At 44.0% G+C, this 24,970-nt stretch overlaps 1 long non-coding RNA gene across 2 annotated transcripts; it reads left to right on the top strand.

Annotated features, from left to right (window-relative positions):
• Window positions 1-3,157: 3,157 nt before the first annotated feature.
• LOC133233453 (uncharacterized) lies at window positions 3,158-13,228 on the top strand. Of its 2 annotated transcripts, none has more exons than XR_009731715.1 (3): window positions 3,158-3,272; window positions 6,647-6,840; window positions 12,199-13,228. It is a non-coding gene; the product is annotated as an uncharacterized LOC133233453 (long non-coding RNA). The 2 variants fall into 2 exon arrangements; XR_009731714.1 differs by lacking the exon at window positions 12,199-13,228 and adding an exon at window positions 7,105-7,676.
• Window positions 13,229-24,970: the final 11,742 nt, after the last annotated feature.

The raw sequence follows: 24,970 nt of genomic DNA on the forward strand, positions 1-24,970 counted from the left end.
TTTATAGTATAAGGTCAAGGTTGAGGTTCATTTATTTGCATATGGATACCCAGTTTTTTCCAGTACCATGGGTGAAAACTTTCCTTGAATTACCTTGACATACTTGATACTTTTAAGAGCTGAAAGTTTTCTTTCTTTTTTTTTTTTTTCAGTTATGCCAAAATGTCTCTTTCAAAAGGATGTGACAAAGTTCTGTGTACCATTTTTTAAAATTAGAAAATTATTGAAAATGTACCCAAAGATACAAGAAAGATTATACAAAATTATTTACAATAATGGGAAACAGTCTAAATATATAGCAATAGGAAGGAAGTGAAAGAAATTATGGCACATTCATATAGTGTAATATTGCAGACCCTAAGAGTCTTAATGTTTACATATATGAACAGGAAAAGATATTCATTATAAGCATTAAGGGAACACACAAAGATCACAAATAGAATGTCTGATGATACATCTTTGCAGAAACCAAACAACAATAAAAATTATAATCACTTATGCATATAGAGATGGACTTAGCTGGTGGCTCAGACAGTAAAGAATTTGCCTGCAATGTAGGAGACACGGGTTTGATTCTTGTGTCAGGAAGATCCCCTGAAGAAGGGAATGGCAATCCACTCCAGTATTCTTGCCTGGAGAATTCCATGGATAGAGGAGCCTGGTGGGCTACAGTCTGTGGGGTCACAAAGAGTTGGACACAACTGAACAACGAACATACATGCATACAGAGAAAAGAAGGATATAAAATCGTATAGTGTTTATTTTTGGATGCTGAGATTCCAGACAATTAATGTTTATATTCTCTTTCAAAGAATGTGGATTACCTTTAACACCAAGGAAAAGCATTTCTTTACTAAAAAGAGACAGGTACTCAGCATCAGTGTTTAAGGATTCCATATATATATATGTGGCTTAACATAACACTATGTAATATTCTCACCTTAAATACTCTTAGTGGTGTGAACTTTCTGGAGAATGAGATTCCAGCAGAAATCTGGTATGCTCAAGCTAGAGAGACCCACAAAAGGCTTACTAAAGAGAATGAGGCATTTGAATCTTCATTTCCATTAAAATGCAAATTAGAATTAAAGTTTTCCATATGGTGATGCATCTAATTTTCTACCATGCTCCTTCTAACCCAAATAAGAGATAATTTCTGTTTCTAAATTCTTTAATGATGTAATTCCTCACAATTATAAGTCTATGTAATCCGCTCTATTTTTCCATCAATAGTGCAGATAGATGCCTCTGATCTCTCATGCAGCCATATGGTGTGATGAGACACGAATCTACTTTTAAAAGTTTTATTTTCCCAGAATACATTCTGCCTCCAGCTACATTACATGCACATTAGTGCTCTGCTTTTTAGAGGTGGCTCTCGGTACTGTTACTAAATCCAGGACAGAGTTAGACTGGAATGTTCCAGGAAGGCAAGGATCTGTAGTCCCCGGCCCAGTGCCTAGGTCCCAGCAGACCCCCAGAAAATGCCCGTGGAGAAAATGGATTGAGAAGAACATGGCTGCTCATTTAAGAAGCAGGGTCATTTCATACTTGGATGATCAAAGAAAATGTTAGTCGCTCAGTCGTGTCCGACTCTTTTCGACCCCCAAACTGTATATAGCCTGCCAGGCACCTCTGACCATGTCATTCTCCAGACAAGAATACTGGAATGGGTTGCCGGAAGAGTCCCTTCTCCAGGGAATCTTCCTGACCCAGGATTCAAACCTGCGTCTCCTGCATTGTAGGCAGATTCTTTACCATCTGAGCCACCAGGGAAGCCTGATCAAAGAAAAGATGTTTCTAACTTCAGGGGTCCTGGCTTACATTTTATAATGTGGAAATATTAGAATCCTTAGCATTGTCTTGTTTACCACATAACAAACTTTACTACTCTTGTCTTTTTTTTAATGTGAGGAAATTGATACCTGGGTAGAATGTATCAGAGTCTGAATTCATCCCAGGTCTTCTGTTTAAAGACTTGTGCACACACTTAACTTCTCCTCCTCTTCCTTTCTGATAGTCCCCAGCCCCAGGTATTCCTCACTTCCTACTGCAGCCTCACTCCAAAAAAACAGCCAAGAAGGCTCTTAAGAAATAGAGGAGAAACTGTATGTGGCCCAGCACAATGTAACTAAAACATTTCAATCCACTGTGGTTTGTCCATTTTTCTTTATGAAAGGTGTAGAAAGACCACTGAACTAAGGGAAGTGAATCTGGCCACTGTGTATCTAAAGGCATGCTAGATGAAATTTAAAGTACTAATCAATTAACTAATTTAATGAATATTTATTGCATATATACTATGTGGCAGGCACATGGTAAAACATATGACATTATCACTTACACCAATGCAATGCCGGAATTTGGTTGTGGGAAACTATTTGTCATAAACCCATATTGAGTTATTTGATGATAAGAAACTTTCATATGTAGATGAGAAAGCTTAAAGTTATTCATATAAAAATACGTGTAAAATAAGTAATATATTTATGTGATGCTTTATAATTTTCAAATAATGTATTTACCTGATTGGATCTACAAAAATACCTAGGATGAGAGAAACAGGTTTTACTCCATTTTCCAGAGAAGGAAACTGAGGCTCAGAGTGCCAAAGACCATCTCTAACTAGTAAGTATATGATCTTACATTTTCTGTAAGTCTTAGGTGTTTCTGAAATTTATTTTAATGCTTTGTTGGGACAAGCTCATTTTCTTAATTTAAGAGAGGTAGGACTATATCTGTTTGCCAAAATACACAGCCAGATTAATCACTAGCTGGGCAGAATCCCCCCTGCCAGACTGCATGCAGCAGGCTGTAACGCACAGGAGTCGAGGGGCCACAACAGGACAGCCATCTTGTGATCGCCCAGGGCAGCGCTGCTGGGGGAGAGGCAGATACCGGCGCCGCACATGGAATGCATTTTCTTCATTTAAAAGCCGCATAAAACAACCTGAGGAACTGTGTCCAATCTGATCTGTGCAAATGCATGCTCTGCTCCTGAGTAGCAAGAGAACTCAGATGCATCCACCCCTTCTGAGAACGCCTTTGGGAAAGTATCAGGGTGCTGTCATACTTCAAGCCCGAGCAGCGGCTGCCAGAAGTGACCTGTCAGAACAGGTTCCATGTCATTGACCTACCTCCACCGTACTTGTGTTCCGTACTGATGTCACAGTGAAGGGGGAAAAGCCAAGGGAGGACATCATTTGGGAGCTAGAAAGCTCAGATCTGATGGCACCAGGTGGAAGTGCTTCTAGACTTTGAGCAGAGTCTGGGTGAGTATGAGAATAGCTCGCTGGGAGTTGTTAATAAAGACGGATATTGTTCCCAGAGAAGTGTTAAGGTCAAGATGTGGCGGCTGGGTGTTAATGACCTCACAACCAGGACCTCTGTCTCCTGCTACTATTTAATTTTTTGTCAACTTTTTATTTTATATTGGGGTACAGCCAGTTAACAATGATGTGTTAGTTTCAAGTGGACAGCAAAGGGACTCAGCCGTACATACATGTATCCATTCTCCCCCAGACTCCCTTCCCATCCAGGCTGCCACATAACACTGAGCAGAGTTCCCTGTACTGTACAGGAGGTCGTCACTGGTTATCATTTTAAACATAGCAGAGTGTACATATTGATCTCAAACTCCCTATCTCTTCCTTGCATTCTTCCCCCCTCTGCTGCTATTTTCTTAAATTTTTTAAATTTTATTTTATTTTTTGCTATTTTCATCCTCTCTAGAGCTTAAATATATTCCAGACTAGCGATTGACTTTGGCCAGTTGAATGAACAACCTAGGTTTTCTAGAGTGAAATCAGGAGAAGCAGCTCTTTTGTGAGAATGGTTAATTTAGGGCATCAAGGCCTGCTTGTCTTCATGACTTCACTTCCAGTGTTCTTCATTTGCTCATCGATGAACACAGTGGGAGAGGTACATGCCAGGTGCTGTGCTGGGCACCAGGCGGATAAAAGGAGAATGAGAGCCAGTTATGTGGCCCTCAGTGTGTTCCGTGTTGAGCAGCGGAGACGAGAGAACGCACATGTGACATAGACCATCGTGATGGGTCGGGGCTGAGCCCAGTGCCAAGACTCCTCCTACAGTGAAGGAGGCAAGAAAGGCGTGGCGGCGTGGCCTTTGAACTGAAATTTACAGACTGCAAAATACAGAACGGTCTGAGGAATGGGGAGGCATTTTATTTCAGGGAGTGGTCAGAGAGGTGGGGCCTTTTTCCAGGAGCAGCAAGCTTTCCTGTTTGAATAGAGCAAAGGTCTAAGGAAGAAAAAAGCAGGACATGAGAGATTGGTAAGCTGGAGCCAAATTACTGACGGTTTTAGGTGTCAGGCTGAGGAACTTTCACCGGATAGTGGGGAGTTGACGAAGGACTTTTTGATGAAGACAGAGGCAAACAAGCCTGCATGTTAGAGTGATTCATCTAACTGGTGTACTTGATGGATGAAAATAGAGAAATGCTATGATGGCAGAGACCAGCTGAATGGGAGGCTATGCCTTGGACCAGATGAAAGATCACGTGGGCCTGAGCTAAGCAAGGTGATGCATAGGTTGAAGCTATTCAGAAATTAGAAGCAGCAGCCTTGGAGACGGACTGGGTGGGTGATGAGGCAGAGGGAAGAGGATATTATTGGTCAGTGGGAAGGGGATAAAACAGGAGGAGGTGTATGTTTCAGGAAAGACACAGCAATTAGAGCCTGGGACGTGTATTAGTTTCCTAGGCTGTAAAATACCACCGAATGGGTGGCTTAAACAACAGAGATGTATTTGCTAATAGTTCTGGAGGCTAGAAGTCAAAGATCAGGGTGTTAGGCTTCTCCTGAGACCTTTCCCCATGGGCTGCCTGCCTGCTCCCTGGTTCCTCACATGGTCTTGGCCCTGTGCAAGCATTCCTGGTATTTCTCTGTGTGTCCCAATTTCCTCACCTTATAAGGACACTGGTCAGGTTGGATGGGGGCTCACCCTAACTGCCTCATTTAACTTAATCACCTCTAAAATGCCTCTCTCCAAATACAGTCACGTTCTGAGGTAGGGCTTCAACATATGAATTTGGGGGTGGGTGGGAAAGAAATAGCTTTTAACAGGACACAGAATTTGAGATGCCTGTGGACATCCCAGAGAAGGTCTAGTAGGTGGTTTGCAGTATAAGTTGGAGCTCAGGGGAGAGGTCAGGGCTGGGCATGGGGAAGTGAGTGGCTGGAATCAAGTGCATGAACTGAAGTCAGGAGAGAAGATAAAAAGATGAGCTCTCTCTAGAGGTTGTGATGATAAAGATAATCATAAAAGCTTCCATGTATTGAGAAGGTTTCTATGGTATCTGCACTGGTATGCTTGAAACAACTTGGAAAGAATGATTATTATTTTTATTATTGTTGTTACCATTTGTTTTTGTTTTATAGAAGAGAAAGCTGAAGTCTGGAAAGGTTAAGCAATCTTCTAAGGTCTGAGTCTTAAGGTCTGATAGCTCCCAAGTACCAGAACCAGAATGTAAAACTTAATTCTGTCTGAATTGAAAGATTTGTGCCTCTGCCCAGCACTGCACCAACCCACTCCAGTATTCTTGCCTGGAGAATCCCATGGACAGAGGAGCCTGGAGGACTATGGTTGCAAAGAGCTGGACACGACTGAAGTGACTTGCACACACTGCATTGCACTAGCTCTAGGAAGAGCAAGGAGAAGAAAAAAGAGAAGAGGGGCAGGGGCAGGATCAAAAGAGGAGGGGGGAAGATGAGGAGGAAGAGCAGAGCAGAGGGACAGTGAAAGCGATGGTCAGAAGACAGAAGAATCGAGCAGAAACGGTGAGCTGGGAGCCAACAGCATTGCCAGGGCATAGCTGAGAAGGTCAAACACGACAGCAAGATGAGAAGTAAAAATACATCGGTGGGCTGGGGGAAAGGGAAACTGCTGGCACCCTTTGGGAGAGCTGGTTTTCTGGAGGGTTGGAGGCAGATGACAGATGGTGAGTGTTGGGCAGAGGATGGGAAGTGGGAAGAGGAGGTGGTGAGCCTCGTCATCACCGGAAGGAGGAGGGAGAGAGCTCTGGTGGAATGGAAGCAGAATCCAGGGAAACTTATTTTTAGAATGAGCCAGAAACATTGAAAAATGTTGGTAGGCAGATAGGGGAGATACAACTTCCGAAGACAGGAAAGGGGAAGTCATTTAAAGAGAAGTGGGGGGTGGCAGGATGGGTCTTCAGCTGGAAGATGGCTTTGGAAAGGAATAGGAACTCTTCCTTTGACACGAGAGGGAGCAATTAAGGGTGGGTGATGTCATGGACGAGCCAGGAGGTTGGCCGGCTTGGAACAGAGGAGAGTCAGCTTCCAACAAGAATAGAAGTGTCTGAAGAAAAGTTACCAGCCAGAATGTTGAGTTCCTGGCCCACAAACTATGTCAATTCAGAGATGGTCCATTTTTCTCAGGCTAAAGCTTGGGCTCATCCTGAAGTGGGAAGGCAAAGCAGAATCTGAGAATGGATCCAGATGGGTTCAATTGAAGAAATTATTGGGGTGTCCAGGATCAATAAATATTTGTACACAGTGAGAAGCATTCCCAATCAACTAATACTTATGGAAGGATCTCGAGGTGAAAAGCATGGTAAATTCTTGGGAGACAGATTTTACAAAGGTTTCCCAACTCATCTTCACAGGTAAATGAATTCCATCTTTAGCCCCTGACATGAGGAGGAACCAGTGTAGAGACTGGATGGGGAGTGGCTCTATGCTGGTCCCTGGCCTTCTCAACATTGTCTATAGCTGCTTATGATATGTTCTACTTGGCATGAATAATAAGCAAATCATCCAATAAAGAGACTCAGCTTCTAGCAATCTGACTTGGCAACAGGTGAGCCAATTAATTAGAAGGTAATTTAATAATACTGCTTTTAAGTCGTCCACATGCTGTAGCAGAGGATTCAGGGCTTTTTGAAGTGATGGGTATTGTCTGCGAAAATGCAGATATGAGTATAGTTCACAGTGTGGGTGTGAGAAGGATGCAGAGCTCAGCTGTCCTGTAAACCTCCCCCAAGCTCTCATGAGAGTGGTTACTGCTGGTTAGTCGCTTGGGGATGCTTGCTCTGTGGGCAGTGGAATGGCTGGTTTCTTCCAGGGAGTCTCCTGTTGGTGGACAAAGAACCCAGCTTACATGCTCAGACCCAGCGTGAAGTGGCCATTGAGGTGGTGGAAGCAGAAGGAGGTTTCCGCAGATGTTGCAAAGGGCCAAATGGACCACATCAAAACCCAAAGAGAGCATGGCCAAGCTTGGCACCGTCTCCCCATGGGCTGACAGTAGTTCGCACCGGGGTGTGCCTCCTTGAGGACTTCTGAGACTTGGCTTCTTGGGTATTCACATGCAAATTAGTGCTGTAGAACTTGGCTACAGATTCCTGGGGCTGGAGTCCTAGCCTGGACCGTGAGTTACATAGGGAAGCCTTCACAGCCAAAACCCAAGCTTCAGAGGCAGCAAATACCCTCCCCTCACCTTCAGTTCCACGCATCCTGGGCATTTTAAAGTAGGAATTTCCTTAAAGATGGCAAATGACATAGCAGGAGTTTCAACACAATTCAGCACGGATCCTCTGGGAGGCAGGGTGGGGAGTGCGGGTGTCTGGATAAACAGGCTCCAAAATCAGACCCTGCAACACTGGTTATGGAATAAAGGCTCCATAGTTCAAAAGTAAAGTTCTGGTGTTTTTGTTGTTGTTGTTGTTTATTTGTTTGTTTTTAAGGGACAAACAATATAAACAGAGGAGGTATTTTGAGACCATTTAGTCTCTCCCCAGTGAAAAAGAAGAAGAAATCCATTGCAGACTCCTGTTACCCTTCATTCCAGCCCAGCCCAGGGCTGGGCTCTGTCTGGGTTTGCTGAATGAATGAATGAAAAATCTCTCATGGAGTTGCTTGTTTTGACTCGTTGGCAAACATCCTTGAAATGGCTTACCTTAAGAAACACAGGTTTGATATACTCTAAAGACATTTAAATGAAAAATAAAACCCTGAAGTTGATCAATATAGTGTGGAATGGGGTGGTGGCATCAGAGGAATGATTATACCAGAAACTCAGACTAAAGGTTTTCCAGGTGGCTCAGATAGTAAAGAATCGCCTGCAGTGCAGGAGACCTGGGTTCAATCCCTGGGTTGGGAAGATCCCCTGGAGGAGGGCATGGCAACCCACTCCAGTATTCTGGCCTGGAGAATCCTCATGGACAGAGACTAGAGGGCTACAGTCCATGGGGTTGCAAAGAGTCAGACATGACTGAATGACTAAGCACAGCCCAGCACTAATAACTGAACGCCAAACACATCTCCGGGTTTCCTATCAGTCAAAGCAAAAAAAGAAAGAAGACAGATTCATGAGCTCTTATTTTTAAAAAGCATGCAAAATAACAAAGAGAAATTTCTCGAGTGCAGAGAGGAATTTATTGTATGAGTTATTATATAACCACCAGCTATAAATATTGCTGGTTCTTACATTGATTCTTTCTTTTCCTAAAGTTTTTAATTTCCAATAATAAGGAAACCCCAATCAATCTGAGAGCTCCAAGATGGTGAGTGGTAAGTTTTTTCCATGCTGCTGCTACTGCTAAGTCACTTCAGTCGTGTCCGACTCTGTGTGACTCCATAGACAGCAGCCCACCAGGCTCCGCCATCCCTGGGATTCTCCAAGCAAGAATAGTGGAGTGGGTTGCCATTTCCTTCTCCAGTGCATGAAAGTGAAAAATGAAAGGGAAGTTGCTCAGTCGTGTCCGACTCTTTGCGACCCCATGGACTGCAGCCTACCAGGCTCCTCCGTCCGTGGGATTTTCCAGGCAAGAGTACTGGAGTGGGGTGCCATTGCCTTCTCCGTTTTCCATGCTAATTCTTAATAAAAATGCTGAACCTGATCTGAAGTCACAATGATATGAAGGAATTCTACAGGGAACTTGGGATGGTCTGGCTCTAGAAATCTTCGGTGGACTGACTTGAAGGGATGACTGGCTGCCTTTATTTGGCACTTCTTCCTTCCTTCCTGGGATGCAGGGAGAACCCAAAGCCCTGTGATAAACAGAGCACAACCAAGGATGCTCATTTCATTTCATATGGGGTGGGGGGCAGGATGGGGTAGATTGTTGAGTAATTCAACTGGTATCTTAAAATCCTCCATATTAAAACAAATATGGACATATTATGGTATATAACTGAAAAGTCACAGCATGGTTTTTATGATGAAGTCTCTTTGAAGAAGTTTCTTTTCCTAGCAGGTTACTTCAGTCTATACCCCTAGAACTTGAGATAAATATATCCTTTCTCAGTGCTGACACTGGGAATGATTTGATGGAAAAATCTGAAAATCCTCTCGAATATGTTTTTTCACCTGAGCTTTTAATAGGAGCTATATGGTTGATAATTCAAAATTGGGGTCCCCAATAAGTATGTGAGGACAGATATTGTGGATTGAGACAGAACGTATGTGCCCTTGTCCCAAGCAGACAAGCAGGGAAAATGAGATCTCATTGTTACATGGATGTGCCATCACTGCTTCTGAGCAAAGACGCTTTTTCCAGCCAACACGCAAATGCTGGCACACCTAGACATGCCTTGCCTGAGAAATACTTAAGCTGTGAGTTAGAGATATTATTCTACTTAGAGTTTAAAATTGATGAGATTTGGTGAAGAGTTCTGCCTTTGCCTACGAAACTCTTTGCTGTCAACTTAATCTTCACATTAAAACTGAGTCTTGACAAATATCATATGATATCATTTATATTTGGAATCTAAAATATGGTTCAAATGAACTTATTTACAAAACAGAAATAGACTCACAAAGAAAATAAGGGGGAAAAGAGGGGAGGGATAAATTGGGAATTCAGGATTACCAGATACATACTGCTGCTGCTGCTGCTGCTAAGTCGCTTCAGCCGCGTCTGACTCTCTGCAACCCCATAGACGACAGCCCACCAGGCTCCCCCGTCCCTGGGATTCTCCAGGCAAGAACACTGGAGTGGGGTGCCATTGCCTTCTCCTAGATACATACTACTAGATACAAAATAGATGAACCATAGGATCTTACTGTATAACATAGGGAACTATATTCAATATCTTGTAATAACCTATAATGGAAAAGAATTTGAAAAGGAATGTATATATAGAATGTAATATATATATAGCATATATATATATATATATAACTGAATCATTTTGCTGTACACCTGAAACATTGTAAATCAACCAAAAAAAAAAAAAATAAAGTTAACCAACAAGGCTCTACTGATAGTACAGGGAACTATATTTTATAATAATCTCTAATGGAAGAGAATCTGAAGAATATGTGTATGACTGAATCACTGTGCTGTATACTTGAAATTAACATGGTATTATAAATCAACTGTACTTCAATCAGCATCTTAAAAAAACAAAGACATCACTTTGCCAACCAAGGTCTGTATTGTCAAAGATATGGTTTTTCCAGGGCTCACGTACAGGTGTGAGTGTTGGACCATAAAGAAGACTGAGCACCAAAGAACTGATGCTTTCGAATTGCAGAGCTGGAAAAGACTTTTCAGATTTCCTTGGACAGCAAGGAGATCAAACCAGTCAATCCTAAAGGAAATCAACCCTGAATACTCGTTGAAGGGACTGATGCTAAAGCTGAGGCTCCAATATTTTTTGGTGTCTGATGTGAAGAGTCGATTTGTTGGAAAAGACCCTGATGCTGGGAAAGATTGACGGCAAAAGGAGAAAAGGATGGCAGAAGGTGAGATGGTTAGATAGCATCACCGACTAGATGGACATGAACTTGAGCAAATTTCTGGAGATAGTGGAGGACATGGAAACCTGGTGTGCTGCAGTCCATGAGGTTGCATAGTTGGACACAGCTTAGCGACTAAGTAGCAACAAACTTCAATCAAAAATATGTAGATAGATAGTGCTCAGTCGCTCAGTCGTGTCTGACTCTGCAGCCCTGTGGATCGTAGCCCACCAGGCTATGCCGTCCATGGAATTTTCCAGGCAAGAATACTGGAGTGGGTTGCCACTTCTTATTTCAGGGTATCTTCCTGACCCAGGGATTGAACCTGCATCTCTTGTGTCTCCTGTATTGGCAGGCAGATTCTTTACCACTAGCTCCACCTAGGAAGCCATATATATATAAAAACTTAAGGATAACTAAAAAAAAAAAAAAAAATGCGTCTTTACATTTAACTCCTTTGAGTTGTTGCCGGGGTTGAAGAGTAGCATGAGGGTTTCAAGCAGGGCAGAGACTCCCTCTGTTAAGTTAAGGGGAACCTTCGTTCACATCCAGGGATGTGAGGAAAGCATTCTCTGCTGCTTTTATGACTGTGGCCGTCCCACAGTAGTATGTGGTCCAGAATCTTACTAGAGTGCCTGCCCGACGCTTGCTGTTGGAGAGATGACATTTGGAAAATGTCCCTTCCGTATTCACAACTCTCCAATGGTTTCCCCTCACACACTTGGACTAAAATCCAGTCTTGACTGCGGTTCACGGGGCCCCACAGTGTTTGGCTGGCAGCCACCTCCCTGCTCCCTCTGCCACCCACCTCTAGATGGCTTCCCTCCAGGCACGGTGGCCAGCGGTCCCTCTGCGTGCCAAGCACACTACCCGCTCTGGCTCTCCTCTCCTCTGGGGCGCTCCTCCCCATCCATCAACTTGTCTCAGCTCCTCACCCTCTAGTATCTACTCAATTTTTCCTCTTCACTGTGCCTTGGCCTGACTGCCTTATCTCTCCAACCTCCCCAAGCCTTTTTTTCTTCTTCAAGGCACTTACCACTAACATTATTTTATCTGTTGGATGACTTGGTTTGTTGTCTCTTTCTACAATTGAATGTAAACTCTGTAAGGGCAGGGGATTTTTTTTTTTTTTTCTCTGTTCACTGTTTAGAACAGTATGTGCCCAATAATTGTTTTGGAAACAGTAAGTCAATACTTCATATCTTTGTTCATCTCTGGATGATAAAAGGCCCCAAAGAGGTCATTATATAAAGACGGGTTGTCAGTGGCTAATGGTATGTGACTAGAGACACTTGTGTGGTGAGGAGAAGCAAAGGAAAATGAATTGATGTACTTTTTACTCTCCTTCTATGGGAGAAAATTCTGGAGAATCAGGAAGGAGAACAATAGAAATGTAAGATGGTAGCATTAAAATTTCCTTAGGAAAAGCTTTCTGGACTTTTCATTAACAAAGATCTCTTTTTAAATTTATTTCAGGACTTCCCTGGCAGTCCAGTGGTTAAGACTCTGTGCTTCTAATGCAGGGGATATGAGCTGAATTCCTGGTGGGGGAACTAAGATCCCACTGGCTATGCAGTGAGGCAAAAATAAATGAATAAACAAATAAATAAAAATTTTTTTCATGTATTTTGTTGGATGTTCCCACCAAAACCTTGTGTGTTTTCAATAATGATCCATTGATTTTTCTCAGTTATAGTAACTAAAGAGATATATAATATTCATTAGAGCATCAGATCAAAATGAAAGTAACCAAGGGTCATTGTGTGACTCTGAGATCATTCCTTCTAGAAGCAAAGGCAGCATTTGTGCAAGCTCAGCTCCAACAATTAGATGATGTTCACTGGACTCTAAATTTTTGAAAATAGCTCAAGGGCCCCTGCTAGCATCTAGAATACTGTGACTCACCCAAGATCATAGCAAGTTGTTAGCAATGTTATTGGTGTCATGACTCCCATATACTGTAGGTGCTCTGTTTATCTCCAAGTCATGTATGAACAATTTCCCATGGAGTCAAGTCACATGTCAGCTCTGCTCCAATTATTTACTTAGAGGCCAAGAGTAACAATAGCTACTATTCATTAAACATAAGCTACATCCGTTTGGTTTATGGTTTTCCTAAGTTTTGGGAATAATTTAGAGTGGTTTTCCTAAATTTTCTGTGACTCCAAATAGTCTTTATACCAAGTACCATTACTCTCAAGTTAGTAAAGAAAAAGTGTAGGGAGAGGTTAGTAACTCACTCAAGAGCTCACAGCTAGTTGGGGCAGAGTCAGGATTTGAACCGGGTTTTCTGCTTCAAAGCCCAGGTTCTTTGTTATACCTCGCTGCCACTACACCCAGTTCTGGGTTCTTACACATGACTCATCCTTTGTGAGATTGTGCCCTGGAGAGGCAATCCTATAAAATTATTTCAATGATGGAACACTTCCCCCCAAGTAGATTGGTCACAAAAAGCACTGCCTTTTTAATTCACTGTGTGCTGAACCCTAGAGAGGGCAGGAGACAATTGTAGGAAAACCGTCTGGGAAAGTGGGTGGAGGGCCCTTAGAGCCGGATGACCTCTTCAACTCAAGTTGTTTCTATAATCACCCAAGTCCCTTAATTTTCCACAGTTTCTCTACCTACTTCCTTAGTTCTTCCTTATCTTATACACACACAGAATAAATTATTTGTGTCTTCATGACCTGGGAGTCTTTCTAACTGAGAATCCCATTTCCTGGCTATTTTTGAGGACTGACTGTATAATCCTCCATACAAGATCACCTCTCTGAGCATTGGCAGATGGAGAGCTTCTCAAGCAGTGGTCACAAATGTTTAGAAGCTCTAAAGGTCATGTCTCTTGCCTAATGGATATTTGATTTCTGATAATGGACTTGTGACAAACACCTATCATTTGAATACTAATTACTATGATTTATTCTGAATTCTCATTGGCTGCCTTAGAAGTTGATATTCCAGAAAGTCTCTGCTGGGTGAAAGACATGGAATCATGTCTGGCATTGAGATACTAAAAGGAAAACAGTACACTTTGTTCTTTTGGCAAGCTCCCATTTAGCTGACAAATCTTTTGAGCTGGAGAAGCTTTGTTTAAGTAAGGAATAAGGAATGATTTAATTCATGTGACAGTCTAAATATGATATTTCCAAGATGGGCTAGGAGAGATGTCTGACCTTTTTTTCCTCTAAAGAAGGGAAAATTGTAGCTTGGTGGGAAAACCATGAACTTTATAAGTAGAAAGACCTGGATTTTTAATTCCACTGTCACTGTTTGTTACTATTCTTGCTGTTGTAAGTAATAATAACAAAAAGAGTCTACTTGACTTTGCACATATAGGCAGTATCTTAGTTGCTTGCCTGGATTATTTTACTTAATCACTACAAAAAGTCCTCTGAAGTTTTATCATGAGGTATTACTAGTCATCTTTATTTTATAAGTGAAAAGGTTGAGGCTTAGAGAATGAGTCAGTTAGGGTCCTGGCAACAAATAGAATTGGATGCAGATGGTTCCAATGTGCAGCCTTTCCTAACAGAGGTGGGGCAGGGATAAGGGATCCAACAAAGGATGCTGAGGCACTCAAGACTGCAGTCTTAAAGATTTGCTACCAGCCTTAGTGCTGAAGGAACAAGAGAAAGAAGCAGATGCTAGCCTGTGGAGGACTGCTTGCCTGGTGGGAACCAATGGCATGGAGTGGTGTGGGGTCGGGGTGGGGCGATGCTGCAACAGCCAGAAATGTGTCATCAGATCAGGGAGGAAGTGGAAAGACCACCTCAACCTCTTTCTCTTCTCCTCTTGGATCTCCTGTTTATGCCTCTTGCTAAAGGGTTGAACACTCTGAAGAAACACATTGGATTCCACCCAGAATTCAATTTGGGTGTTGAGACTGATGATGCCTTGCATATACCAAGGGTGTACGATGAGGTTGAGCTCACATAATGAGGATTTCAGCAAGAGCATGGTAGCCCCCAAACAGGTGCAAAAGCAGCTTGAGAGAGCAGAGAAAAGAGACTGGCTTGGTATTTTTATGGAGGTTAGGGCCTGGGATCAGAGTGAGGGTTTAAACTTCTGGCCAACACCAAGGGAGAGAGTGCCCTGGCTTTCTAATTAGCTTGCCTAGTTGAGGGGCAGAAAGAGAAGAGGGAGGGGCAAGTCCTAAAATTTCAGATCCTTTATAATAAGATGTCAAATAGAGATGCACCAGGAGAGAGAGTTCAGTGTTTTGCTCTAAATCACTTGACTATTAAGTGATGGACTGGGTTTTCAACCCAAGTCAGTCTCTAAACCCAAGCTCATGCTTTTTAAAAAAGCATTTTAATTGCAGTACAGTTAGTTGATTTACAATGTTGCATTGGTTTCCTCTGTATAGCAAAGTGACTTAGTTTTATACATACATATGTATATATCCAGATCTATATATTCTTTGCCATTATGGTTGGTTGTGCATGCAGGCATGTGTTTGCACAGTGGTATTCAACTCTTTGTGACCCTTTGGACTATAGCCTGCCAGACTCTTCTGTCCATGGGATTTTTCCAGGCAAGAATACTGGAGTGGGTTGCCATTTCTTCCTCCAGGAGATCTTCCTGATCCCGGGATCGAACCTGCACTTCCTGCAATGGCAGGCAGGTTCTTCATCACTGAGTCACCCCCAGGTGACAATGGTTGGTCACAGAAAACTGAATATTAGTTCCCAGTGCTATACAGTATGACTTTGTTGCTTATCCATCCTATATATAATAGTTTGCTTCTGCTAATCCCAAACTTCCACTCAAACTCATGCTTTTAATTACCACATTAACTGGTTTTGTGACCTTGAATGAATTACTTAAGCTTTTTGAGTTAAAACCTCAGTCTTCTCATATGACATGGAAATCATGTCTCCCTGCCTGGCACATAGCAGGTGCTGTTTCATGGCGTTTGTAATCATTGCCTTTTTGTCCCTGTTGGCATTGTTATTGTTGGCATTAATTTCCTTCCCCATCTTGCCTGACTCCATCAGGGCTTCTGGATACCCTAGGGTTGTTCTAGCATGTTGTAAAAAAAGTCTTTAAAAAATGGCATAGACTTTATTCCCATTTTCCCAAGGAACATATCCTTGAATACCATACTATTAGCACTTTCTTGAGATAAGGTTGAGAAGACTCTCTTGCCAACTGAATTACCAGACAATCTTACCATGTGCCTCCTTGGAGTGCTTCAGAAAGGAGGCTGCAAGGCCTTCCGTCAAGCAGACACCAGAGCCGTGTGACCCAGGAGGTCAGAAGTGAGAGAGTGTCTCCCACTCACCTTGGTTATCAGCTTTGGAATACCTATCATCTGTTTAAGGTTAGAAGAGGGGAGAGATGGGTATTTTTACCCCCAGTGATTCTTGAAGGTCATGTGGTTCCAGAATCTTCTATTTCTCCAATACTATTCCATCTTACCCATTCTACAGGCTAAGAGGTGTATTGTACACAGTGTCTCTTTAACTCATCTTTGTTGAATTCAAGCAATCGCATTAAAGACTGATTTTTGAACCAGTGGGACACCAACTAAGTTACCAATACTATATGAGTTTTTCTTTAAAAAATGAAGCCAAAAAGATTAAGTATAAAAATAAGTACTGTTTCAGAACAAATTTTGTTAGTAGCCATCTTTGCACATGTGGGAACTGAAATCACTCCTGAAAAATTCTAGGGCCCCAGACAGCATGCATGTGAACTATCAATCCATCAGGTGATGACACCGACTCACAGCCTGGAACTGGGTAGGTCCTGAGCCTGCAAACGCCAGTCCTTTCAGCCAAGACACTGAGGATATAAAGGAAAGATATGGCTCAAACAAGAACTTTCCTGGAAATTTCAAGAATCATTGTTGGAAAAAGAATCCTGGCCTCTGTCCTTCAGCTAGCTGTCCTGTCGGGGATGGGAACAGATGCTACCCTGGCTACAGAAAAAGCATAACGTGAGTCGTTTTCTTTCTGCTTTTTAAACCAGAAAACACCGTCTACCGCAGGCCATGGCAGAACAGGTGGCATCCATTCGAATTGGAAATGAGATCCCAGATGATAGACACTGGGATCGGCCATGGCTGGCCCCGAGGGACAGGCTCCCGGTCAGAGAGCTCATTGTTTCTCTCTTTTAATGAGCAGACACCCAGGTCCCCATGCCACTTTGATTCCCTTAAGTTTATTAATTATCCTTTTGTGTGCTCCCCTTTGCACAATTTGCTTTTGATGAACCCTGAGCGTTCCTCATGACCAGACAGGTTTGCCTCTTAAGGAGACGTGGGCTTTGTGCGAAGCTGCATGAGAAGACATGGTTTGGGGTGGGATGTTTCCACAGAGCCTGTGTCACCTCCCTGGCCCAGCCGCTCGTGTGTAGGATGTTTCCACAGAGCCTGTGTCACCTCCTTGGCCCAGCCCCTCGCATGTAGGAACCTTTAGAACTGGAGTGAGGTGGGACCGGGTGGAGAGTGGGGAGCAGAGTTAGAGCTCATAGATAAAGACAGCAGGAGAGTCTCCCACTGTCTCCTGACTGGAAAAGGCAGGACTGAGGGGGTGGATAAGAGGGCCAAGGGGCAGTGGCTTTCTGACTCCTCCCTCTGTGTCCAAACTCCCCTCCCCTCTCCCATCATGGCATGACGCCCGCAGCAGCCACCTGCTTCATGCAAGGTGGGGTGGGGGGAGTTGGAGGCTGGGGAACAAGATCCAGGTTTCAGACGTCCCGCCTTTCACACAGTTTCTCATCTTTTCTCCCTGGTGGCTCAGATGGTAAAGAACCTGCCTGAAATGCATGAGACTCGGGTTTGATCCCTGCGTAGGGAAGTTCCTGTGGAGCAGGGTATGGCAACCCACTCTAGTATTCTTGCCTGGAGAATTCCATGGACAGAGGAGCCTGGCGAGCTATAGTCCATGGTGTTGCAAAGAGTCAGACATGACTGAATGACTAACACTTGCACTTTTTCACCTTCATATACACACTCCTCAACAACAATAAAATCCAAACTTAAGGGTGCTCTGGGCTCAGAGAAACCTCCCTCTGTTGGACGGAAGCTCTGAGTCAAAGCATTAATGCCTCCCAATGTTGTGGTCCATTTTCTTGCTAAATAAATACTATATATATTTGCTGCTGCTGCTAAGTCGCTTCAGTCGTGTCTGACTCTGTGCGACCCCATAGATGGCAGCCCACCCGGCTCTCCTGTCCCTGGGATTCTCCAGGCAAGAACACTGGAGTGGGTTGCCATTTCCTTCTCCAATGCATGAAAGTGAAAAGTGAAAGTGAAGTCGCCCAGTCGTGTCCGACTCCTAGCGACCCCATGGACTGCAGCCTCCTAGGCTCCTCTGTCCATGGGATTTTCCAGGCAAGAGTACTGGAGTGGGGTGCCATCGCCTTCTCCGATATATTTGCTAGTTTCCCCAAATCTGTGTGCATGTGCTCAGTCACTTCAGTCATGTCTGACTCCTTGGACGATAGCCCACCAGGCTCCTCTGTCCATGGGATTTCTCAGGCAAGAATACTGGAGTGGGTTGCCATGCCCTCCTCCAGGGGATCTTCCCAACCCAGGGATCAAACTTGCATCTCCTGCATTGCAGATGGATTCTTTACTACTGAGCCACTAGTCTCCCCAAATCTTGTGTACATATAACCAAAGCAGGGTGCAGTGGATTTCAGTTATTATGAAAGAGCTTGTTTTGGACTACTGGGAGCAGGGAGTGTCTTTTTATTTTTCAGAGCTTCTCAAGTGAAGCCACAAGTATCTCATGATAGGCAGTGAAGCCCTGAGGAAGAAGAAGGGGAGCCGATATGTACCAAGAGTCCCAAAGTTTTCCTGCCTTTGAATGTAGTGGTTGCAACCCTAGACATCTATCCTAATGAGGAAATACTCAGAAATGCAGACAAAGCTTTATGTGCAAAAATATTGATTGTAATAGTGTTGCTCCAGCTGAGAGAATAATCCAAGAACTGGCAAATAATTTGTTTAAGAGAGAAAGCTATCTTGGGTTAGAGTCACAACTTATGGAAGTAGTTATGGTCAAGAAGATGAACAAGGCTCTCTAGTGAGGAATGGGAGCTGGATAAGGAGATAAGTAGACTGCTCTGCCTGTGATGTTTCTGGGAATGTGAGGGTTAGGAAGAGCTGACAATAGAATAGTGGGAGAGTGAGCAGAGCATGTGGAAGGGGGAGCAGAGGAGTTGTATAGGAATGTTTGGGCTTACGGGTGAGTTGAAGGAGTGGGTAGTCTGCAGGAATCTATCTGTTTCAGTTTATTTGAATGGGGGAAAGAGAAAAGGAAAGGAGGCAAGCTGGATAAGGGAGACAGAGTGGTACCCCCTGGTCCATGGGCAGAGTTCTGATGCTTAAGCAGAGATATTATTTTCACAGGGGAACTCTGTTTTGTTCAGTCACTAAGTTGTGTTCGACTCTTCCCAACCCCATGGACTGCAGCACACCAGGCTTCCCTGTCGTTCACCATCTCCCGGAGTTTACTCAAACTTATGTCCATTGAGTCAGTGATGGTATCTAACCATCCCATCCTCTGCCACCCTCTTCTCCTCCTGCCCTCAGTTTTTCCAAGTATCAGGGTCTTTTCCAGTGTGTCAGCTATTCATATCAATACTAAAAGCTGGGTGCTAGGACCAGTACCACGGAAACATTTCATGCAAAGATGGCCTCAATAAAGGACAGAAATGGTATGGACCTAACAGAAGCAGAAGATATTAAGAAGAGGTGGCAAGAATATACAAAAGAACTATACAAAAAAGATCTTCATGACCCAGATAATCACGATGGTGTGATCACTCACCTAGAGCCAGACATCCTGGAATGCGAAGTCAAGTCGGCCTTAGGGAGCATCACTGCAAACAAAGCTAGTGGAGGTGGTGGAATTCCAGCTGAGCTATTTCAAATCCTGAAAGATGATGCTGTGAAAGTGCTGCACTCAATATGCCAGCAAATTTGGAAAACTCAGCAGTGGCCACAGGACTGGAAAATGTCAGTTTTCATTCCAATCCCAAAGAAAGGCAATGCCAAAGAATGCTCAAACTGCCACACAATTGCACTCATCTCACACACTAGTAAAGTAATGCTCAGAATTCTCCAAGCCAGGCTTCAGTAATACGTGAACCATGAACTTCCAGTCCAAACTGGTTTTAAAAAAAGGCAGAGGAACCAGTTATCAAATTGCCAACATCCGCTGGATCATCAAAAAAGCAAGAGAGTTCCAGAGAAACATCTATTTCTGCTTTATTGGCTATGCCAAAGCCTTTGACTGTGTGGATCACAACAAACTGGAAAATTCTGAAAGAGATAGGAATACCAGACCACCTGACCTGCCTCTTGAGAAATCTTTATGCAGGTCAGGAAGCAACAGTTAGAACTGGACATGGAACAACAGACTGGTTCCAAATAGGAAAAGGAGTACGTCAAGGCTGTATATTATCACCCTGCTTATTTAACTTCTAAGTAGAGTACATCAAGAGAAATGCTGGGCTGGATGAAGCACAAGCTGGAATCAAGACTTCTGGGAGAAATATCAATAACCTCAGATATGCAGATGACACCACCCTCATTACGGAAAGTGAAGAAGAACTAAAGAGCCTCTTGATGAAAGTGAAAGAGGAGAGTGAAAAACTTGGCTTAAAGCTCAACACTCAGAAAACTAAGATCATGGCATCTGGTCCCATCACTTCACGGCAAATAGATGGGGAAACAGTGGAAACAGTGGCACAATTTATTTTTGGGGGCTCCAAAATCACTGTAGATGGTGATTGCAGCTATGAAAATAAAAGACGCTTACTCCTTGAAAGGAAAGTTATGACCAACCTAGACAGCATATTAAAAAGCAGAGACATTACTTTGCCAACAAAGGTCTGTCTAGTCAAGGCTATGGTTTTTCCAGTAGTCATGTGTGGATGTGAGAGTTGGACTATAAAGAAAGCTGAGCACCGAAGAGCACCCTGCTTTTGAACTGTGGTATTGGAGAAGACTTTTGAGAGTCCCTTGGACTGCAAGGAGATCCAACCAGTCTATCCTAAAGGAGATCAGTCCTGAGTGTTCATTGGAAGGACTGATGTTGAAGCTGAAACTCCAATACTTTGGCCACCTGATGTGAATAACTGATGCTTTGGAAAAGACCCTCATGCTGGGAAAGACTGAAGGCAGGAGGAGAAGGAGATGACAGAGGATGAGATGGTTGGATGGCATCACCAATTCAATGGACATGAGTTTGGGTAAACTCCGGGAGCTGGTGATGGACAGGGAGGCCTGGTGTGCTGCGGCCCATGGGGTCACAGAGTCAGACACGACTGAGCAACTGAACTGACGGAACTGATCTGGGACCAGCAGCATCAGCATCACCTGGGAGCATTTAGACCTCCCACCCCTTTCCAGGACCTTGTGAATCGAGCTCTGCATCGTAACAAGGTGCCGGATGTGCACATTTGTGTGCACACGGAAGCTTGGGAAGTGCCGCCCTGGGGGAGCCAGCACATCCAGATACATCTCAGAGAGTGGGGCGAGCAGCATCTGCCCACCTCTGCCTAGAGAACTGCCCTGGGTAGGGACACACACCGAAGGGAATCAAGTAGGGCTTTGAATTCTCATGGAAGAAGTGGCAGTTAGAGCATGATCCTCAAGTGATTTTTTTCAGATGGAGGGGACCAGTGAAAGGATTGAGAAAGGTGTGCTAGGATTATTTGGAGAACAAGCATAAGTTATATTTGGAGGTTTCAAAACTAATACAGGTTTGAAGAAAGGGGAAAAGAGTCTTGTGTTACCCACAAACCCTCTTTGGGTTAGTACTATCAACAGGACTTTTTTGCAGCCAGAGGCTGGAAAGGCCTTGGGAAGACTTGACAGTGTGAGCAGCCAGCAGGATCTTTACTAGAAGCAAATATATCAACGAGGGCGTAGTATATAGTTGGCTTCCCAGATGGTGCTAGTGGTGAAAAACCTGCCAGCCAAAGGAGGAGACACGAGAGGTGTACATTTTATTCCTGGGTTGGGGAGAGGGCATTTCATCCCTGGAGGAGGGCATGGCAACCCACTCCAATATTCTTGCCTGGAGAATCCCATGGATAGAGTAGCCCGTTGGGCTGCAGTCCATACAGTTGCAGAGGTGGACATGACTGAAGCAACTTAGCACACACGCATAGTCAATAATGTTTTTTCTAATACACTTAGGAAAATAGATTAGAAAGAAATGGACCTCAGTTTATCTCTGTGTAATTTTGGATTTTACTTTCATACATTTTTGTACTCTGCAAGTTTTCTGCAGGAATTGTAGGTAAGAGAGTTCCAGAAAAACATCTCTTTCTGCTTTATTGACTATGCCAAAGACTTTGACTGTGTGGATCACAATAAACTGTGGAAAATTCTGAAAGAGATGGGAATACCAGACCACCTGATCTGCCTCTTGAGAAATTTGTATGCAGGTCAGGAAGCAACAGTTAGAACTGGACATGGAACAACAGACTGGTTCCAAATAGGAAAAGGAGTTCGTCAAGGTTGTATATTGTCACCCTGTTTATTTAACTTATATGCAGAGTACATCATGATAAACGCTGGACTGGAAGAAACACACACTGGAATCAAGATTGCCGGGAGAAATATCAATAACCTCAGATATGCAGATGACACCACCCTTATGGCAGAAAGTGAAGAGGAACTAAAAAGCCTCTTGATGAAAGTGAAAGTGGAGAGTGAAAAAGTTGGCTTAAAGCTCAACATTCAGAAAACGAAGATCATGGCATCCAGTCCCACCACTTCATGGGAAATAGATGGGGAAACAGTGGAAACTGTGTCAGACTTTATTTTTCTGGGCTCAAAAATCACTGCAGATGGTGACTGCAGCCATGAAATTAAAAGACGCTTACTCCTTGGAAGGTAAGTTATGACTAACCTAGATAGCATATTCAAAAGCAGAGACATTACTTTCCCAACAAAAGTTCGTCTAGTCAAGGCTATGGTTTTTCCTGTGGTCATGTATGGATGTGAGAGTTGGACTGTGAAGAAGGCTGAGCGCCGAAGAATTGATGCTTTTGAACTGTGGTGTTGGAGAAGACTCTTGAGAGTCCCTTGGACTGCAAGGAGATCCAACTAGTCCATCCTAAAGGAGATCAGCCCTGGGTGTTCTTTGGAAGGAATGATGCTAAAGCTGAAACTCCAGTACTTTGGCCACCTCATGCGAAGAGCTGACTCATTGTAAAAGACTCTGATGCTGGGAGGGATTGGGGGCAGGAGGAGAAGGGGACGACAGAGGATGAGATGGCTGGATGGCATCACTGACTCGATGGATGTGAGCCTCTGTGAACTCCGGGAGTTGGTGATGAACAGGGAGGCCTGGCGTGCTGTGATTCATGGGGTCGCAAAGAGTCGGACACGACTGAGCGACTGATCTGATCTGATCTGTTAAGTAGAAGAATGCTATGAGATGGGAATCTGCCTGCCTCCTTCACATTCTCCTGTGTTTTCTAAAGTTTCTCTGTAAACCAGATATTCACTTGTACTCAGGAAGGAAATAAGAAGATGCAGGGGATGTGGCATCAGAAAAGCTGTGTTCCAGAGGGACCCCTGCCTGTCCTGGCTGTGCCTGCCATGGTGACATGCCCTTATCTCACTCCTATGTGAAGTGTGATGGTGTCAGCCATCCCGGGGCAGGGGTTGGGGGTGGGGGGAAGATACTAGGCGTGGAGGACCTGTGGACTCTACTTGCTACATGAGTGGGAGAGCAGAGGTGACCTCACAGGGCCAGGCAGAGTCCTTCTCAGAGCTTGTCCAGTTGCTCCCCTTGGCCCATCCAGGAGGTGGTCAGTGGAGAGTGTCTGCCTCAGGCTCCTTCCAGGGAAAGCTTCGAGTGTCTGAACATGACTTTCCTCTCCACAAAAGAGGCCAATGTGACAGGGAGAATTCCTGAAATTTTCTTAACAGAAGTGGTCTGTCAGGCAACAGCAGCATCTCTCATTTATGCAACCAGGCTCGGGCCGTGCTGTTTTCTACTGAGTCCTCATCTCCCAGAATGACAGTGGCATCCTTGAGACAAGTGCTTTAAGTTTCTATATGAAGAATGATGATCTGAGTTTCAGACAACAATAAAACCCCGAAGGATAGACTTTCGAGATCTGTAGTAGGTCTGACTAATGCATAAATCAGGTGGTCTAGAAGGCCAATAGATGGGACACCCTTCTTTTTACAGTGACTGAAATGTTTTGCTGGAGAGCTTCATGTATGAAGCCCCTTGGTCCTAAAAGTTTGGTGCATATGTCCTAGGGGTGGCTGTGACAAGGAGCCACAGACTGGGGTGTGGCAAGGCACTTTTTGACTTGCAGACTGGGGTGCTGCGATTCAAGACAGTCAGTAGGCTGATCAGAGTCCCTGGCTTCTCCTACTGTCCGAACAGATGTGAGGTGGAAACCTGAAGGGTGCTGGCTGAGGTGGGACTTTGCACATAGATCTCTCATCTGGAGATCTAATGTCTGATGACATGATGACAATGCAAGCAATCTTGTGACATCAAAGTCCCACTCTTACATTTTGCAAAAAAAAAAAAAAAGTGGAGAGAGACTCTAGGGCAGGATCAGATCTTCCAGTTTTAGGAAAATATCTCATTTTGCAGATATGGAATGTCAGGCCTTCTGTTGAGCTAGGACTATAAGCCTAGATCTCTGATTTATTTTCTAATAGCCTTGACCTTCATCAAATACAAGCCAGGCCATTGGCTGGCTTCTCTGCCCTTATTTGTGTCTTTGGTTTTGACAGACAGTAGTCAATGTGGTGGCCAACAGTGGCTTGGCCAGCTGTCCCCAGGGTCTGGCCAGGCAGTTCTCTTCCCTCTCTGTCTCCATGACTGTTCGTGGGGCTCAGCTGGGCAGAGACTCAGAGAGGCAGCTGGGGAGGAGGGGTCTGCTGGTTGGTGGGAAAGAAACCAGAGACCCTTGCTGGCACGCAGACAGACTATAACTCCCTGCCTGTCAAAGCGAGGAGGGCCAGCCAGCCCTTCCTCCTTCCCCACGCCCTTGCCTATCAGCCTGCATGCTGCCCTGTAACCACCGAGTCTCTCCTTCCAGGATGTATTTTCACTAGTTTGCACTTGGTTAAAAAGAAAGGTAGTAGGTTCATGGTCAAGGGGACACCGTGTATTTTGCCATGGACAGGGCTTGAAGGCTAAACTCTAGCCTTCTACAGCTTGGGGAGAAAATTCTGGTGCACAAGTAAAGATCACACAGAAAAATATTCCTAGCTATGTTAGTGACTCATTACTTTCTAAGGATTGAT

Source organism: Bos javanicus, chromosome 20, assembly GCF_032452875.1.
Source record: "Bos javanicus breed banteng chromosome 20, ARS-OSU_banteng_1.0, whole genome shotgun sequence".
In the NCBI taxonomy this organism is placed as follows: Eukaryota; Metazoa; Chordata; class Mammalia; order Artiodactyla; family Bovidae; genus Bos; species Bos javanicus.